This window comes from Dermacentor silvarum, chromosome 1, assembly GCF_013339745.2.
Source record: "Dermacentor silvarum isolate Dsil-2018 chromosome 1, BIME_Dsil_1.4, whole genome shotgun sequence".
Lineage (NCBI taxonomy): Eukaryota > Metazoa > Arthropoda > Arachnida > Ixodida > Ixodidae > Dermacentor > Dermacentor silvarum.
The window spans coordinates 350,872,141-350,879,346 of NC_051154.1; the positions used below are offsets into that span (position 1 = coordinate 350,872,141).

At 48.6% G+C, this 7,206-nt stretch overlaps 1 non-coding gene across 1 annotated transcript; it reads right to left on the reverse strand.

The window, feature by feature from the left end:
- Positions 1–6,670: 6,670 nt before the first annotated feature.
- Trnas-gga (transfer RNA serine (anticodon GGA)) lies at positions 6,671–6,745 on the reverse strand. Its single transcript has one exon. It is a non-coding gene; the product is annotated as a tRNA-Ser (tRNA).
- Between the last annotated feature and the right edge of the window lie 461 nt (positions 6,746–7,206).

Below are 7,206 nucleotides of genomic sequence, written 5' to 3' on the forward strand. Positions count from 1 at the left end.
CGATTCGAGCAGGAGACGGAGGTCCTTGGTCTGAGCAGAGGTGAGGTCAGGTGCAATCATTTTGGCGAAGTCATCCATGAAAGAACCAGAGCTGTGAGCTGCAATTGGTGCAATAATCCACTCTCGGCATCCATACTCTCAATATCAAATTCGGACGTGCTAGAAACGCTGGCCAAGAACATGCCGGCCGGAAGCACTTGAGGGCACAGGCTGAAGTTCAGAAGCGGGAGAACGACGTCATTATTGGTAACCGTGATCAGCGTATGCGGAACAGCAACGTTTCGGTTCAAAAGCACGTCGACGATGGGGCGAAGCACATATTCACCGTCAGGAACCTGTGGCTGTGCGGTCAAAGCGACGTAAGTGACTGCCTCGGGTGACAGACGCACATCTTGAAGCGAGCACAGGCACGGTGGCGGCGTGGTGCTAGGAGCATCGGCGAGTTGAGGCAGTTCCAACTGAAGGACGCCGGTTGCGCAGTCGATGAGAGCATAATGGTTGGATAAAAAGTCCAACCCAAGGATCACGTCGTGAGGGCAGTTGTCGATCACAGCTAAGAGAACAGAAGTAGGGCGGCCGGCTATACTTAAACGTACAGTACACATTCCGAGAACAACCAGCGCGCCACCGTCGGGCACACGAAGCACTTGTGCAGCTGCTGGGGTGAGGACCTTCTTTAAACGTCTACGTAGGCTAGCACTCATCGCAGATATGTGGGCTCCAGTGTCGACGAGTGCTTGGACAGGTACTCCGTCTACTTTGACGTCAATTAGACTTCGCTTTGTGGGCACAGACAGAGGATTTGCTGCAGTAGTTGTGTTATATTTGTTCTTTCCAATAAAGATTCCGCTGTGAGTTAGCGCTTGTCCTGTCTTCTGCCACCGTCCATGTCTTCTTCGCGCTTATACCAAGAATATGTTACTGTACCAACTCACCCAACTATCCATCCTTTTGCAGTTACCATTAAGTTATCGCGAAGTCATTTCAGATTACTTCCGATGTAAGCTTTGGCCAATACCCCCTCGTGCATTGGCATAGCCAGGGAGGGGGGGAGCAGGGCCGGTTTTGGGGGTCGACCCCCCCCCCTTCCCCACGGAACAGAAAGTTTCAGGAGGTGGGCTCCGAAAGAACGACGTGAATGAAAGGGAACGCTTGAATGTTAAAGCAAGGCGAGATCTAGGGGCAGTTAGAAGGGGCGGGGGGGGGGGGGGGTTGTCATGGGGGCGATACCCTCTTCCAGCACAGAACATTGCGGCCCTACTTATGGCGCGCTTCTACATCATTACGGATCGTGTTAACAATAACTGCTGATGGGACGAGCGCGCGTGCATCCAACTTGGGGGGAATTGTTGCTACCCACCAGGCCTTTGTGCCGTCGAAGAGCTTCTCATTTCTGGTACTTGACCAAATCGTCGACCCCGCTGCCCAAAAGAAAAGTATTCCGAGAATATTGCAACAAGCTTGACTAGAAAAAAGCATAATAAACACTCCCCCCCCCTTTATTTTTTCGTTCCCTTGTCTCTGACTTTCAATATGTTCATAATTTGAGAAGCGCTTGCTTTTACGCTATAGTTTGTACACGCTGATAAGAATGAAAACTGGGCAAGAAACCGGACAAGACCTACAGAACGCTGATTTGCGCACGACAAGATATGTCACGGACGGGGCTGCTTGGTCAGGGAAGAAGGAAGCGCCACAACAAACAGGTGGGAGGGCACTTAGGTGAATGGCCTCGAAGTTCACGCAGAAAAGGAATTACAGGAATGCTAGGGGCCGCCGTGTCGTTCAACAATGTGGTGAATGTTGAGTGCGACAGTGACGAACGGACAAGAATTTTAAGAAGGGAGTGGGGTGAGCGATGGATACGAGGAGGGGGGGGGGACGCGATTAAAGGCGTCAAGAACGAAGTTTGGGGGATAGGAGAGCGTCTCGTCCCTGTCCGATCGCTCAACACCAGACAGCCGTGGCCAGTCGCCTCGCTGAGGCTCACCAACCCCGTCGTAACACGTGCTGCTTGCTGCAAAGAGCCCACCCTAACTAAACGTCTCGGCAATTTTCAGAACAGACGGGTGTCAGGACACACGACACTTTCAAATCTCTCGGAGCTACTAGCCCTTATTTTACTGCGAACTACGTCGCAGTAAAATAAGGGCGTATATCGCAGAAGTGCGCCTACGTAGATCGCATAGCTGTGATGTCGCTCGTAATTACACGTGACTTTGATAATTATTAGAGGCAACATTAGTTATTTGTTTATTCTGTTGCTTCAGTAGACGATCGAATTAAAATTTAGAGAAATAATGAAACATACAAATCGGATGTCAGCGTGTTTTTTGTTTTACTTCGCAACGCAGCAAGAGAGATGTACTTCCGTTTCGTCTGCTTGTTCCCACGTCGTGCAGTCACTAATCCGACGTAACGCCTGCGCGCGCACGTTATACGTTACGCTGGGGAGAGGTGAACCCCGTATAGTCCGGCGCACAAACTTGTATTTCGTAACCGGCGTCCGTCGGCGCCGACGTCGACATAGAACCGCACTACAGCGGTTCAACGCGCCGAACTGTAGAGGGGGGCAAATTTTCGAAGATCCTGGTGTCGCCGGCCCGACGTATCCGACTTCGCCAGCCGCTGTTCTATGGGCACGCTGGAAACGCCCGACTATATCCGCGCCTTTACAGTGGTCTGCCAAAAGCTAGATTCCCACTACGGACAAAATACCGCGGACTAGCATTTTAGTGCCGCCCAGTCACGCCGCACACAAGAACGAAGCAGTTGAGCTGTTGGCGGCTCAATTCGCTGCGACTCAGCCGCGTCATGCTGGTCTGTGAATTTTAAAGCGTCGTGTAAATCCAGCTTAAATTGACAAGATCCCGCGAATGCCTGAACCTGCGCACGATGCTCCCTAGTTAAAGCGATTTAGGCAGCGGCCGGTCAGGCCGACGTAGCATTTGCCACATGGCTGGGGAATGCTATGCCTGTGCTACACGCAACGAAAGAAGTGCGCGTTCTTCCTAACGCGAAAGCGTTTCTTGTCTAGGTTGGCGTAAGCGCGCACCCATCTGGCGTCTGAAAAAGGCGTAAGCGAAAGCCGTGTCTGGAAAACACGTGACTTCTCCCACCGGAGCTGACGCCGGCGCCAACACCTGCCGCAGCAACTCTCGGCGCGCTCTCCAATCCACCGCAGCAACCACCTGCCTTTGGGTGCTTTACAGAACGAAATTTTACGATGCAGCAGAGTTCCAAACATTAGTCGATTGCACGCCGTCGTGGGCAGTGCAACATGTGCCGCCGAGTTCGGAGACACCGGTATAGGTGGTGGTGTGCGTGTACCTGGCGCCCGGCAAGTCGCAGAAAGAACACTCAGCCTACGCTGTGCGTTTTCACTCAGAATGTGCCGGCTAGCCCATTGTTCCTCGCCGTCATGCGTGACGAGTTCAATCTCAAATTGAAGACGCCCCTTAGACCATCACGACGTCGAGATGTACGCGCATCGATCTCGCATTCACCAACTCCCATACATGGTGCGAGATGTGATGCATGTCTCCACTTACTGTAGCATCACAAGGCCATGATAGTGTGTTTGCACCCCGACGCAAGTACGCCGTTACCAGAACGCCAAGAGGATGAAGACGCCGGAGGCTGTAGAATGACACCCTCCAACAACGCCGTGGTGGTCGTACTACTGTGATATACCCGAGACCTGTGATGCATACTGCCTCGATGATGAAATGCAACAGGACATGTAAAGTGGTGTCGACACCACTTTGATTGCACCAAATCATGTAAATGAATAGACACAATTCGGCTTCTCACGTTGCCTCGTTCTTTATAACACAACTCGGCGACGCCACATTGCAGCACCCCTTCGTAACAACAACTTAGTCAAAAGAAACGCTTTCGCGTTCTCATCTCATGGGCTTAGGGATCCCCTGCAACATTTTTGTGTAGGCAGGACCTTTCGTCGTTCACGACTCGGCACATAGAAGGCAGCTTCTCCAGTGCTTTGCGGTCGCATTACGCCGCACTTGGCGGCCACGTTAAAGAACCCCAGGTGGTCAAAATTAATCCATATTATGAGGCACGCGATAGTGCCTCATAATCAGATCGTGGTTTTGGCTAGTAAAATCACAGAACTACTAATTTTAATTTTTTTTTGCACTTGGAGAACGTTTTTTTTAAGCAGTGCGACAGGTATACTATAGTGCACTTAAGAAATCACAAGTGGCTGTTTGTCTGTCTGAGTTGAGACGCCGTTTTCTTTCGGTTCCCTGAACGTGACTTCTTTGAGGAGGCTTTCTAGCACAGAGGCAATGATCTTTTGTGGAAAGCCCGCCTGGCTCAGACATCGTACTTGCGCTTGCAAACTCCTTGCCGGCAAGTGTTCGCACGAATTCTGGTTAGGTACAAGGATTTAAAATTCAGAGTGATTCTTCAAACCCGGAGCACCAAAAAGAAGTGTGATAAATGTGCTACCACTGCGTCCATCACATATACAGTGAAAGAGTGCGATTATCTGTGTCGCCCCAACTTGTGCGCCACACATCTGTGACGAGCGGCTTTACGCATGTGCCACGATTCAAGCTCTTCTGTCTGTTGCCGCGTGACCGGGGGGCGTATTTTATTGGCCGCAAATTTACTGGACTACCAACGTTCTTCCTGTCCTGTTCTATTTTCGTTTCTCACGAATTCCCGTTTCCCGTTAAGCGCCGCAATTGCATGGAATGTCAAAATTCCAACAAGCCCAGCTCTCTGCCATAAGTCCCGACACATCGCCTCCAGGGAACTGCATATATACGTTCTCGGCTGAGACACAGCACTGCGCATATAGTTCGCGCAACCTTCCAAACAAACTTGAAGGAGCTTTGTTATTTTGCATCTGAACATTGATGAATCTATGTAAAACTTCATACATGTGATATGTCGTTTCTGTGTGACATTTCCTAACGTACTTATGGAGAAAATGTCCAGCCTGGTGAATACAAGTTTGCCTACGTCGGAAACCTTGTCTAAAGATTCCTTTTACAAAGACGATTTAGCTCGGGAGCTTCTATTTAAGTACCTGTGATCGTTGCTTTTCTGCGCAACCCCTGCACGAATTTCCATAAGGTATGTGGCGAATAAAAGAAATTTAAAATTTAGTGACTGTATAGCAAGCAGATATGTTATTTAGACCATAATTTTGTTTAAAAAACTGTACAAAATTTTATAATCAATAAAATCTGAAATACCATGTTTTCGACTCTGTAACTGATTATTAAGTGTTTAAAATCGCAATTGTACTAACCGCACCCACTAAGACATCTAAAGCAGACAAGATTCATGTATTATACACTACTCTGAAATAGGTCTATACCACCGAAACCCTCTTCAACATTGCAGCAATGTCACTTAAGCTGTAAATTCAATATAAATTTATCCGCTTTAGATGTCTATTATGCACACTTTACATAACAGTGATGTCTGTTTTTGGTGAAAAGGTAGGATTTTGTAAACTTCGTGCTTCAATTTTTTAGATGATTACCAATTTTCGGGGAATTTTTGTAAATATTGTGAGGCCCTACATCAAAATTCGGCATGCTAAGATCACTAGAATTTTACATTGCCTGTCAAATGCAGCAAAGATAGTTCAATTCTTCTTTCTGGGGTTTTACGTGCCAAAACCAGTTCTCATTATGAGGCATGCCGTAGTGGAGGGCTCCGGATTAATTTTGACCACCTGGGGTTCTTTAACGTGCACTACAACGCAAGCACACGGACGTTTTTGCATTTCGCCTCCATCGAAATGCGGCCGCCGCGGCCGGGATTCGATCCCGCGATCTCGTGCTAAGCAGCGCAGCGCCTGAGCTGACTCACTGAGCCACCGCGGCGGCTAAGATAGTTCAATTCGGTCCAGTCGTTGCTTCATCAAAGCATTTCTGTTTTGTACGCGTATTTGAATACGAAAATCGGAGCCGGCCCCATCTCAAGAAGCGTTGGGGTGTTTCGTTATATCTCTCGTAACAGCGGATCCTCGAGCTCGCCCCCATGCTCTGTTTACCGTGGGCACGGCTATGCGAGGCTTGAAGAAGGCGGTATATTAACTTACAGTTCTGAATATGAAATGCGACCGAAGCGAACACTGGTGAAGCACATTATCGCGGAGACGGTGTCACACTGTTCACGTCTTTACCGTTCCATACACTCGCCTCTACCTCACCCTTGTACACCCCACAGTATACCGTAGTACCGTACCTTTGTTTTCTTTTGTGCGCCGGTGCCGTCGTCCTGGAAACAGACGGGAAGTGCTTCTGCCTTAATTCGTAGCACGTGCAATCAACCACTGGGACGGCATCGTCGGTCGCAATCCGGATCAGCAATAATGTGCTGCAGCTTCCTGCACTCACCCCTGAAGAAGGAAACAAAAGCCCTCAGAAAAGCTAGGTTCAGTTTAATAAACCTAGTTAGTTGGTGTTTATTTAATTAGTCTAATTTCAAGTATTCTCTAAACAAGACTGATTTCTATCGACTGTCTTTGCTTTTCTAACTATATGAAACTTCCATTTGTGGGGAAACCGCATAAATATTCTTCATACTTAAAGGGAAACTGAGACTTCCACCCAAATGTAGCACTTGCTACAATGGAAACCCAACCGGGTTTCTCGAAAGAAAGCCTCGCAGTTGAAGAAAAATTCGTCCTGGTCCGGGACTCGAACCCGGGACTACTGCCTTTCCGGGGCAGCCGCTCTACCATCTGAGCTAACCAGGCGGCTAGCAGATGGCAGGGCGAAGTCGAATTTGTCGACAACTCGAAGCAAAGGCAAGTGTTTGATGTAATAGTTCAGCGGAAATCCGCTAGGTGGAGATAAGTAATTAAAGGGAAACTGAGACTTCCACCCGTATAGGTGCTACTTTCAAATAGATGCCCGCATTTGCTTGCGGCGGCCTTCACCGATGTTTGGAACCGCGTAGTGTGTTTGTACCAGGGTCAAATTCAACTGCTGTGCCAAGTGCTCAGCAGCCCCAATTTTCTATTATCAGTGCGTCGGTTATACCTGAACGATTGTACGGTTTCGAATTAGACACCTTGTTCCGGAATCTCATCCGGAAAAGCCTAAAGTTACTCAGCAGGGACGTTCAAGCAAGATTGTGTTGGGACATGAAATTAGTAATCCCATAAATTAGTCATTGCAACTTGATGAATATGTTTGTAAACGATTGCATGCTGCT